The sequence below is a fragment of the Vipera ursinii genome (assembly GCF_947247035.1).
Source record: "Vipera ursinii genome assembly, chromosome: 1".
NCBI lineage: Eukaryota > Metazoa > Chordata > Lepidosauria > Squamata > Viperidae > Vipera > Vipera ursinii.
In genome coordinates this window covers 332,474,463-332,486,799 of record NC_139512.1, presented here as the reverse complement: position 1 = coordinate 332,486,799, position 12,337 = coordinate 332,474,463, and the positions used below count along the sequence as shown (strand labels likewise).

The following is a 12,337-nucleotide window of genomic DNA, read 5'->3' as shown; positions in this document are numbered from 1 at the left end:
TAGCGCAGGGGTAGGCAACCTCGGCTCTTTTATGACTCATGGACTTCAACTCCCAGAATTCCTGAGCCAGCATAGCTGGCTCAGGAATTCTGGGAGTTGAAGTCCATGAGTCATAAAAGAGCCGAGGTTGCCTACCCCTGCGCTAGACTGTTCTGGTTTTCTCAACTCTTGTAGTATCTTCTCTTGCTGATTTTCCAAAGATTCACTACAGAAAGAGCCAAGAGGTTACCAGCCACTCAAACCACAACGGGAAAGCCTAAGCAACGTTCCCAAGTTTGTCTGTTTCAGGACGGGGCACGCTCGTGCAAAGTCGGGAAGCGCCCTGAAGTTTGACCGTCAAGATTCAACATCGCCGGTCACTTTTTCGCGAGATGGGCAGTCATCTAAAATTGACGAATAAATCAATAAAAAGACTTAAAATGTAGAGCCTTGGGCTGGACAGAGAGGCGTGGTCTAAATGTAAACGTGACATGGCCGCAAGAAGAGGGGGCGTGGCACTTTCCTCCCAGGGCAGAGCCCCTCTGCGCCTAGAGTAGGCGTGTCATGTGCAAAACAGGGGCGGAGCAGGCGCAGCGGCTAGAAGGCAGAAGGGGGCGGTTTGGCTGGTTGTGGGGAAAGGGCTGAAGCGGGACCCAGGAGCTAGGAAGGAGGGCGGGACGGCGAGGGCCCTGCAGACGAAGCAAGAAGCGGGTCTTGCCGCCTTGGTTTGCACCGCTCCCGGTGCCAAAAACCTGACAAGACCGTAGGAAAAGCGCCCGCTAAAGGGAGGCGTGGCAAACACGCGTTGATCAAAACACACGGTAGCTCGCACAAGGAAGAAGAACTGGTTACCCGGACCAAGTAATCGCGGAAATATAAGGAACGGGAGTAAATCGGCTGCGGGTTTTAATAAAAGCGCGCGGAGGGGACATTAAGAAGGGAGGAAGAAAAGGCTAACCGAAGTAGATTCTCCCTCACCTCTCGCCTCTGGAGGGCTTGTTTCCAAGGGGGAGGAAATGCGAGGGGACTTCAGTAACCAAGCCGAAAAAACCAACGCGCAGCGAAAACCACTTGCTGCGGTGCAAGGACAGGCATAAAACAGTTCGGTTCTGCAAAAGACGAGAGGAATCTAGAGCAGCGTTTCCCAACCTTAGGAACTTGAAGATGCGTGGACTTCAACTCCCAGAATTCCCCAGCCAGCTATGCTGGCTGGGGAATTCTGGGAGTTGAAGTCCACGCATCTTCAAGTTCCTAAGGTTGGGAAACGCTGATCTAGAGGGCAGGTAAACTGTTAAAGAGCGCCGAGGACCGGGGTCGCGGCTTTCGGATTAGGGAGCTGCGCGCGAGAGCTCACCCTTTTCCAGCCGGCAAGCAATTCCTAAACCGGGGTGGTGGTGAAGACGAAGTGAGCTCCACCAAGTTTGGCTCGGGTTTGCCGAGAAAAGCGGACGGAATTAAGATCCGCCCGCAAAGCGCGCGGCGGCGAGAATGCACGGCCCGTGGCAGGTTGCGCGCGCACACACCCACTCGGCTTGCGCTGCCGGTCCCCGCTGCCTGGGCTTTTCGGGCCTCTTTCCAAGCGCCCCCCCGATTCCCCCCCGCGCGCGCGAGGGGGGGGGTGCGCGCGCCCTCCCCGCCGCCACCCGCAGCGCTTCCCCGCTTACCTCCGGACGCCGCTTGCCAGCTCCGCTCCCTCCTTCCTTTCCGAAGCTTGTTTTGAAATTCACCTTCCCCTGCCAGCTCCCTCCTCCCTTTCTCCTCCCCTCCCCTCCCCTCCAGTCCCCTCCCCTCCCCTCCTCTGTCCCCGGCACAAGCTGCCTCACGTACGCGGCTGCAGGCAGCCCCCGGCCTGGAGTCCCGGCTCGGAAGGGAGGTACTCGCTTTGCGGTGGCGGCGGCGGCGGCGGCATAGCAGCACGTCGAGGAAAGGCGCAAAACCAGAACGCAAACACACGCGAGCCCCACCGAGGAACCGGCTGGGAGCGGGGAAGCGCCTTGGCAATTCTGCACACATCCGCCAACCCGCGTGGCCGCAAAATAGCAGGCGCCAGCTGACTGGGCAAGCAGCATCCACGGGGCAAGCGGCACCAGTCGGGCATGGAAACCTCGAGGCGTGTGGCGAACTGCCGCTGTAGACCAGCGTTTCCCAACCTTAGGAACTTGAAGATGCGTGGACTTCAACTCCCAGAATTCCCCAGCAGCTGGCTGGGGAATTCTGGGAGTTGAAGTCCACGCATCTTCAAGTTCCTAAGGTTGGGAAACGCTGCTGTAGACAATATGCTAGCTCAGGTGAATTGCTGGTTCCTCGCACACTCGAGGGAGGTTTTATTACTGCTGTAGCTCCGGGGATCGGATGATATTGTACTGGGCACACGCAGTGTCATCACCGCTTTGCTTAACGACACTTTGGGAGCTAGGACGGCCAGAAGTCCCTCCATATGTCAGATTTCAAGCCCCATCATTCCCAGCTGGCAACATTTAGGAAAAAATATATTTGTTCAGAAAGAACTAAGCTTGATGGGCGTTTGACACATTGTATGCTGCTTCCTATGCAAATGCATTTCAAAGTGGGTTACAAAATATAAAATAATAGATACGATTAATAAATATAAGCTATATTCCTTGAAAAGTTGAGACGAAAGGAAAACAAAAGCAAAGACCACTTCATGAACTATTCATACAGGATGAAAAGGTATATTTCGACATCTAAAAATTAATATATCCAAGTTCTGAAGGATGTATAGAACAGAAATGTGACAGAAACCATGGAAGCAAAGCCAAAGTGTGCAGAGGGGGAACAAAATACCGGTATGTTGCAGAGACACTACTACTGCACATAAAAAGGGGACACGCAGCTGTGTCACTTGTCCAATGAATGACTCAAAAAATTATTAGCATATATAGTAGAATTGCTGCATCAAGTAAATAAGGTTGCTGTGGTTTTTAAAACCCACTTCTTAGAATTTATTTAGAGCCATGTTCACTGCAGAGAAAACCAGTTTTATTCAAATAAAGTTTGCCATTTTCACCACTGAATATGCCACTACTGTAGTTATCCTTCTTAACACACATATTAACAAGTTGTTTGCCCCAAGGGTTTGCAATCATTTGTTTGAAGAGACACACCTACACTGCAAATAGAAGATGGAGTGTAGCTCAAGACTTAAGCAATAAAACAGCCTAGAAAACTTTTGAAGAAGAAAAGGGGGGGGTGATGCTAAGCTAGAACGTGGCACCTTATATTTATCAGCTTAATGTTGGAGAGCTCCTTCCTTGAGCTTCTAAGAAACATCCAGTATTCCTAACTACAGGGCAAAAACAGAACAATTTCTCATTTGCATTTTAAAAGAAAGGTTGTATTGTTTTAAAAAAAAACTGAACTGGACCAGACAACCAGATAAATCTTTGCAAGGGTTATTTTGTACATCATAGTTGTGTTTATCAATTCAGTTTTACCTAGATAGACTTAAATTTAGGTTCCTTGAAATAGATATTTTAAAAAGTTGGAACACTAGCCTAGCCTGGATTAACTAGTAAAATTATTTGGGGAAAATAAGCACCAATACTGAAGACATGTTTTGCAGATACTAGCTTCCAGTTAAAGCAGCCTTGGAATTTTTCTTGAGATCCCAAAAAGTTGGAGAATTCTCACAATTCCACACTTTCAGGCAGATATGGCATGGCTTATTGAAGATAGAGCTAAAGTCTATGCTCCAGAGATATGTGCTTTCCTGTGTTATATGGTTTTCTGAAAGTCCACTTCTGTTGATTTCACCTTCCCAGTGTAGAAGAGCTACTGAATTTGAACTGCCAAAGTGCAGCCATTTTGCCACTGAATTTCAAACAACCAAGGTCTCAAAGCACGGGTAAAACATAAAGGGGGCCATATATGGCCTGGTCTGAGGCATTCTATAAGGTTATAAAATAGTTCTCACCATTAAGTCTTAGTTTTTCCTAGAGTGATGTAGCTGCCTTATGCCAGGACAGACTATTAACTATCAACTTGGACTGGCAACCATTTTTCAGAGAAAAACCTTCTGTAAATGTTACTATCTGATCCTTCTTTCCACTGGAGATATCAGGGTTTGAAAGGTGGACTCTCTATATGTCAAAAGGGGTCTATATGTCTAATCTAGCGGCCCTCCTGATCTTTTTTTAAAGCATCAAGTATGTGCCAATTGTAAGTGAAATTCTCTGACAGCTACAGTATATATCCTACCCAATGTAGCAAGATGCTTTATTGTATTCTTACTTTATTGCTCTGTACACCGCCCTGAGTCCTCCGGGAGAAGGGCGGTATATAAAACAAACAAACAAATAAATAAATAAATACACTATCCAGCATGATCACCAAGAAGCAAGGTATTTCACAAATACAAGAATGAGATCTGGGTGTATCTATTCTATTAAATTGAGGAATGGAGGATAAATTATTGGAAAGCTGCAGTGGGCAGATCATATAGTGAGCAGAAGCTTATCTGCACCTTTGGTGGAGCAGAAATTCTCCATTTTTCCCAGTTGAGGAGGAAAGAATGGTTTGTCTTCCAAAGTATGCCACACCTATTTTAGGATTTACATTAACAGTCCTGTGTTTCTCCCCCAGCACAAATGGTGCTGGGTTTGGGGGCCTTTATGCTGCTGAAATCCACAGATACAGATAGACACAGCTTTTGACACCTGCAAAAAATGTAGTTTGGAGATTGAATGTGTTCTGTGGCCACTGTTTGCCCTCGTTTGACTTGAAGTAACCCCTTTCCACCATCCATTTGCTGTCTAAAGCAGTCTTTCCCAACCTGGCACCCTCCAGATGTGTTGGAATTACAACTCCTAAAATTTTTAGAAGCTGGAAGCTCTAGGAATTCCAGTCCAATCTATCTGGAGGATTCAGAAAGGCTGCTATGGGGCTCTCAGTTTACACAGTTGAGGCTATCAATAAATATAAATTCGTACAAATGCATGCACAGGATTTTTCCCCAAAATTTTATGGAAGAACTTCTGTAATTGCATACTACAATTCCTTTAAGGAGATGAGCTGCAAAGTGCTTTTAAGTGAGTTAAAAGTCTCAGACTAAACATACACGTTTGCAAAATAAAGGAAATCAAGTTACCTTCATTAGACAATCTTAGTGAAACAATGGGTCACTTTCTGCTTAAGACTAAAAGCAAAATACAGTATATGCAGACATTAATGTACAAACATCCAGAAAAGTAATATACAAATGATTACAGAGCTGTAGTTTGCTTCCTCTGAGAAACAGCTAAAACTGCCTCTGCCAGCCCTGTGCCTTCTGAATGTTAGGCTACACAATTATTTATCTTCCTCCCCCAGCATGGGCAATACACATACTGTCTGCAAAGGTTGGTGGTCAAATGCACCTGCAACTGTGCCCTTAGAAAAGGCTGAGATTCTGCTTTTCTTCACGTGGAAAGGACTTAATTTAGACAAACTGGGGGGGGGGAGGAAAAGCAGATGAACATGTCAGCCAGCTATAAAAATGCTGCGCGAACTATGAAGAAAGTAAAGCTTTCTCTTAAAACATTAGAAGCCGAGAATGTGTATTGAGGCAGATCACGGAGACAGTCAAAAACCAAAATTGCACTTCTCTACTTAACGCCTAAGCAGTTTGGGGGGTGGCTCTCAAAACGTCGTCAGACGAAGCAATGGCCGCTGGCTTCTAAGAGGAACCCAAAAGGACTGGATCATTTTCCAGGCAGATGAAGTAACTACTGTACATGGACTAATGGATCCTGCATATGCAGAAGCAATATATCTGCCAATAGCCTCTTTTGCCGATTAAACACAAAACCAGCAACAGTAAGTCGCCCCCTTCCAGCCGCTTAAAAGCCACCTTCGCAAGGCGCCATTCGGAACTATACGGACCTTTGCTCTGAGCCAGCCCCCACTTCGCCTGTCCTTTCGCAAGATCTGGCACCTTTTTTCAGCGAACACCCACGATCTTGCCTTAAATTTATTTACCAGTCCCGCCAGCGCACGGTGGACTTTGGCAGGGCCTGTCCAGGTCCGTCGCTGCACCCATCATCTCACCTTGCAGACGGCTCCTCCCGGGGCGGGCGGTAGAGGGAGCGGACAGGGCGGCCTGGCCGGCTCCCGCGCGCGCAACTCCACGTGCTCCCGCCGCCAGGCTTTGCTTCTCGCCGCCTTCCTCCTTGCCGGCCGGGTTAGAACAGCTCGGAAAGATCTGTTGTAAACAAGCTGCCCTCACGGTCCAACCCCTCGGCGCGCATTGGCTGCGCGGCTCTATTTAAATACACGCCCCCAGCCGGAGCCCTGCAAAAAATAAACACCGAAGCCAAGCCGCTTCAGTTCGCCTCGCCTCGCCGTCCTCCCCCGTTTTCACCCACTCCTTCTCGTCCAGCTCTGGTTTTAAACTCCTTGCTGCCATGGCGAAGCTTGGTAAACGACGGCAGGGTTTTGTAACGTCCCCCAAATGTTCCCTTTCCAACCCATAAGGGGACTCTTGCCCCTCAGTGAGACAAGATTGTTTCGACGTTATTCGTTGCCTTCCTGTAAACCCAGAAAGCCCTCATTGGAGGAAATGGCGTTGTCGTGAGCGTGGAATAACCTTCCACAAAACTGCCCTGTAGCAGCATTAGCACATTTTGGCTGTGGTGTAGCCCACCGACAAGGAAAGGATACACCAGCGAGTCTACTGAGCATCCATGGGCACCTGCTTTTCTCCAATCTTTTTTTTTTTTTTGCAATTTAGGGGAGACTGGCAACCTTTCTTTCAGGACTGTTTGTAAAGACGACTGGAATTCAAATAAAGATGCCCTATGGTAGCCTCACCAACTCTGGAGATCATAGTACCTGAGGATGATGGGTACTATTGATGATCTACAAAGTTATATGGTAAAATTGTTAAGTAATACTAAGTACTGTTGTAGCTGCAGGCTTCATCAGCTAGAGTTTAGTACATAAAGTTAACTACTAATCCTCATGTAAAACATAAACCTAAGTATCTTTCTAATATTACAAGAAACTGAAATGAGTTCAGCCAGAATCTGGTGTTGCTGTAAGCATGTTAAACCAAGGGCCTTAACCTTTGGTTCTGTCTCGGGATTGTGGCATAATTTCTTCAGGTATAATAAAGGAAAGTATGTGCACAGTGGTGGATTCTTTCATTTTAATACTGAATAATTATTAGTGCCAAATGCTATATCAGTGCCCATGTTACATATTAAGGGTAGCAATGAGGCATAGCACTGGGACATAAAAGTGTATTGTTAATTTACTCTATTTTTCAAAGACACATCTCAAAGGCAGTCATATAAACAATAATAGAAATGACTCATGCAAATATTTGCTGGAGAGGTTCAATTAATATGACTAGATTATCATGTTGGTAGCAATGGACATACTACTTTTACCTCTGTGCCATTTCTCCTTAGGCTGATTTCAGATCTTGGAGTTAAATATGGAAAGAAAGAAACTTAACAGGGAAGAGACAGAAGAGAATGGGTCAACCCAGAAAAGAGATAACAGTCTCCTTCCATTCATGGATTACCTGTTGGTGCTAACAAGCATTTCTTCCCAGGTCAGAAATTGGCTTCAATGAAGGGAATGCCGTCTGCAATGGAGCATGGAAGGAAAGAATTAATTTATCCCCAGAGGGTCCTCCTCCCCGCAGAGAATGCTATTTATTAAAATTAGGAATACCTGCTTAATTACATGTGTAATATAGCACTGATACACAGTCCCTATTCTGCGGAATTCAAACTTGTTAGTTGATTAGTGCTGATTGCATTCACCAGGTCATAAGCTAGGGCTATACTATGCAAATACTGGATGGATGAATCCTTTCTCTAATTCCTCATGTGACAATGGCAACAGTCTAGATTTTGGTAGTGGAATATGCTATGCTGGATTGGCTGAAGAAGCTCCAGATTAGCTTGATTTACACATAGGCATGCGTACGCGCGTGTGTGCACACACACACACAAATGATCCCTGTTGTTTTCCCCACCCAGTGGCTTCTCTGTCAGCTTGGGCCTCATCCAAGTCTTCTGTGCACTGTGCCAGTGCAAGCACACACACAACATCTTTCACTTTGCTTCGGCCTGCCTGCTCACAAGTGCCATGCAGTTTTAAACATGCAGAAGGAAAAAGTACTGTGTTTCCCCATTGCCTCTGGCTGCGAGTGGACACAGGAGTGGACACAGAACAGAATAGGAGAGAGGCAGAAGTACACACCAGCTGTCCCTGCATGGTATTTGTCTGAAATGCTTCCTGAATTGCAGAGAACGTCTTTTCTTTGCATTAACTCAGGGCATTTACTTGATGTCAGGGCACAATATACCTGATTGTGCCACATTTTAATGAATATAAAAATAATCACGTGCCTTCAGGCTTGCCTTTATGGCTCAAAGAAACTTTGCAAGTTAAAAACAAACCAAATACAATTAAGCATATCGAAAAGATGTTTCTGAAAATTCTATGAATCTGCACACCATCTCTTGTTACAACCTCCAAAACTGATATATTGGACAACATGGGACAAGGCAAAAATATATTACATGTTCTTGGTGGTTGGAGCTAATCTTTCCTCTAACTATAAAGCTCTTGGGTTGGCCCCAATTGTGCAGTTCCCAATAAATTAGCAGCATCTGAAGTTTCCAGAAAACAGTCTGTAAAACAATTGTGCTGTAGTTGTTTTAGTAGAATCTGGCTCTGGGGGAAAAATCCAGTTATGTTTAATTTCTGTTATGAACTGGGTTATTAGGCTGGTTGCTTTGTATTTTAACATTATTTTAAATCTATAACTATGCAAAATTAAAACACATTTTCTGCTATAAATTTAGAATTCTAACAATCTCTTTAATCTGTGTCCTCCTGCAGAAAGTCTCTTTCTCTCTCTCTCTCTCTCTCTCTCTCTCTCTCACACACACACACACACACACACACAAACTAACACTTATTTCAATTGCCTCACAGACTGTTTTGTATAGTGGGTGTTAATATTGTCAGAATTGTGTTTATTTGGTTTATTTACTCAAATCTACATTTTTTAAACATCAGTTGTAGTCAGCATACATTTTATTTGAATTCCTGTTCATTGTCCTCATTTGGTTTTAAGACTTTCATGTTCACAAGGAAGTTTCTTTCTTCTAATAGTCTGGCTCTGCATATTAGCTTGATGTTATCTTTTCCAATGTGCAATATTTATTCTGAGTTTGTCTTATTGTTAGTTTGATTAACTGCCAAGAGTAGGCTGCTATGATTCTCACAATTAGCATCCAGAGGTTGATCCATCCTAATAGTATTTAACAAGATTAAACTTGCCTATTGGAAAGTTTTGGTCATTTTCCTAAGACTCTGGATGGATTCACACAACACATAACATTTGCTAATCCAGCCTCATCCCCAGAGGTCTATCTTAAATCCTGGGTCTACCTCAACTTATCTCAATTAGCAACAAGTCCTTTTATTCACAGGAAGACAGTTAAGCCCACACAACGAGTATACATGAGACAATCCCTGAAAGGGGTACTAACAATTATCATAAATTGCATTTATTAATGACTAATGACTCACATAAAGGGACGCGGTGGCTCAGTGGGTTAGGATGCTGAGCTTGTCGATCAGAAGGTCGGCAGTTTGGCAGGTCGAATCCCGAGTGCTGTGTAACAGACTGAGCGCCTGTTATTCATCCCAGCTTCTGCCAACCTAGCAGTTCAAAAGCACGTAAAAATGCAAGTAGAAAAAAAGGGACCACTGCGGTTGGAAGGTAACAGTGTTCTGTGCGCCTTTGGCGTCTAGTCTTGCCGGCCACATGACCACAGAGACGTCCTCGGACAAGCACTGGCTCTTCGGCTTTGAAACGGAGATGAGCACCAGCCCCTAGAGTTGGAAATGACTAGCACGCATGTGCGGGGGAACCTTTACCTTTACCTAATGACTCACCGGTGTAATAATATCCATATATTAGGGACTATTCTACTCTAGACAATTCTGCTGGTTATTGTGGGAAGGGGGAAAGCTTGTGAGAATCCCAATGCAACATGCATGAAAACATGACACATAATGCAATAACTTTCTCACCACAACTCAAGAGAGCTAAAATGAAACACTGAAAAGCATGCCTGAGAGACTGGAAGAGGAACAAATGAGGATGGGTGACACCACAAGGCAGATTTTGACCATGTGCAGCAGGTACCGTTGAACAATGGTTGAAGTAAACTCTAACACTGTATGCAAACCAGCCCAGGGATACATTGCAGAGTAGTCTAAGTACATCAACCATTCTCACTACGTTGGCTGATCTTCACTGGCATGGGGGCAGATGGTGAGCAACCAGAGATAGAAAGTGAACCAGAGTGAGAGGTAGAGAGCAGAATCAAAGTAAAGAAACACGACTCCGAGCAAATAAGTGACTACATGGTTCTATGCTACCTGATTCCACTTTCACTTGTTGGATAGCACGCCAAGGCTCAGCTCTTGGTCTGTGTACTCTGTCCTGCATGTGTTCCATAATATTACTGTTTTGGTCGATTGTGTTGATTGGTTTAACCTATGCAATCCCCCTAGAGACATGTGTGAGTGGGCAGTCATGGAAATTTAAATAATGGTGTGGCTCCAAGTGCAAAGTGTATGGAGTCCCTGGAACAGCACAGGGAAACCTTCTGTAGCTTCCCCAATCAGCACTATCTAGCAGAGGGCAGAGCAGAGCATGGGAAAATTGCTAGCCCTGCATCACTGTGCATTAAAGCATGGAAGCATTCTCAAGGATTGTTTCCTTACCAGTCCTCAGGGTAACTTTGAATATCCCTGTGTTCAAGGCAAAATTCCTGTAAGGAAAACAAGTACAATTGCCTAGTCCTTCCAATTCTATCCCAAAACTCTAGTTAAGTATGTCCCTTTGATCTTCCCCTCTTTATATTTAAGAATAACTGAAGTGGCAAGGCAAGTACACCAATGTCAAAGTGTCTTGTCTCAAGAAATGCATTATTTTCAAAATCATTTTGTCCAGCATAATTTGTGAGGAACTGAGGCTTTATTTATTCTTGGAATTCCTGCATGAAAAATAAATGCTACAGGGAAAACCCAACTTAACTATTGACCTAAAATATGTGTGGTTCAGTATGGCTCTAAAAATAGCTACCAATGACAGTTGTCATCTTAATTTAATTGTGATTAATTTCAAATAAACTCTGCAGAAAAGTTTGACCTCTTTGACACTACTGTTAAGGGGATACGCTCATACTATGGGCATACATCCATGCAGGATTTTGAGGTAATAGGACAAAGGGTTTTCTACTGCTGTTGTCTTATGATTTTTCTTCCACTTCTCAAGTCTAGCCTCTAACCATAGGGCATCTTGGTGGCCTCTCATACATACATGTTTCTTTATTTAAAATAGTCACAAATAGTATCCAGGCACAACAATGCTTAGCTTCCAAAGGCAGGCAAAGTTGGACAGGCACTGCCACATGCATGACACTTAAATTAAATTGTATGTCCTTCTCATTCTGGTCCTGCCCACTTCTTTCTCCCAAGTGTAATTTCTTTACAGCACACATCAGTCAAAGGCCAAATATAACCCTCAATATAAAGGAACTTGTGCACTGCTGACATAAGCAAAATAATTTCGCTGGGAGAGGAGCAATAAACTTGCTCCACTGCTGCATAATGGGATGTGGGGGCGGGGTGGTGGTGGAGAGGGCTAGCCTCTCCTAAATGTGCTATCCTGTGCTTTGGAAAGTCTTTCAGGCCTTTGTAGCATGTTTTAAAGATGCATATGGAGGCAATTGGGGAGAGTGTGAACTAAACATCCCATTGTACAAAGCTTTAATTCATGCAACATTGAAGACTGTTCATTAGTGCTTGTGTTTTATCAACAGCAACATATCGGCATTTTTGTAATTTCAAATCCCAGCAATTTTTTTAATGGTTCATGAGCTGGTGATTTCATGATGAGCAATGTACTGCTGCTTTGTACTACTGGAATCCCAAGATAAGTATATTAAAATAACGTTGGAAAGTAGTTGTTTTCAAAACAGTGCTTTTTATTTTTAGAAATATGGGAATCATATGAATATTTAAGAGAGGAATGGCTTATTATGTGAACTTCTTGATTTATTTAACAGTAAATGTACGTTTAAGGTCATGTGCACCATTCTATATGAATCATGCAGAGCATGTGGTAGGTTGAACAGCTGTACACCAGTGTCAATCTTGGAAGAACTTTAGCCATCCAAACTAAATTCTACTGTATGGCTACTTGATGATGCACGGCAGGCAAGAAACCCAGTTTTAGGGCATCTCCACTATTTTTGTCCCCCAATTCCTTCATGTTTCATGAAGCTTGTTGTGTTTCATCTTCACTACTGCAGCCTTTAGA

At 44.3% G+C, this 12,337-nt stretch overlaps 1 protein-coding gene across 6 annotated transcripts in view; it reads right to left on the bottom strand.

Annotated features, from left to right (window-relative positions):
- The window catches only part of ZNF395 (zinc finger protein 395), a 46,286-nt gene extending 40,141 nt beyond the window's left edge, over positions 1–6,145 (bottom strand). The window contains exon 1 of one of the 6 annotated variants that reach the window (XM_083348441.1): positions 6,025–6,145. The gene's annotated coding sequence lies outside the window, so the exon portion shown is untranslated. The other 5 variants (XM_083348439.1, XM_083348443.1, XM_083348442.1 and 2 more) reach the window with 5 other exon arrangements.
- Positions 6,146–12,337: the final 6,192 nt, after the last annotated feature.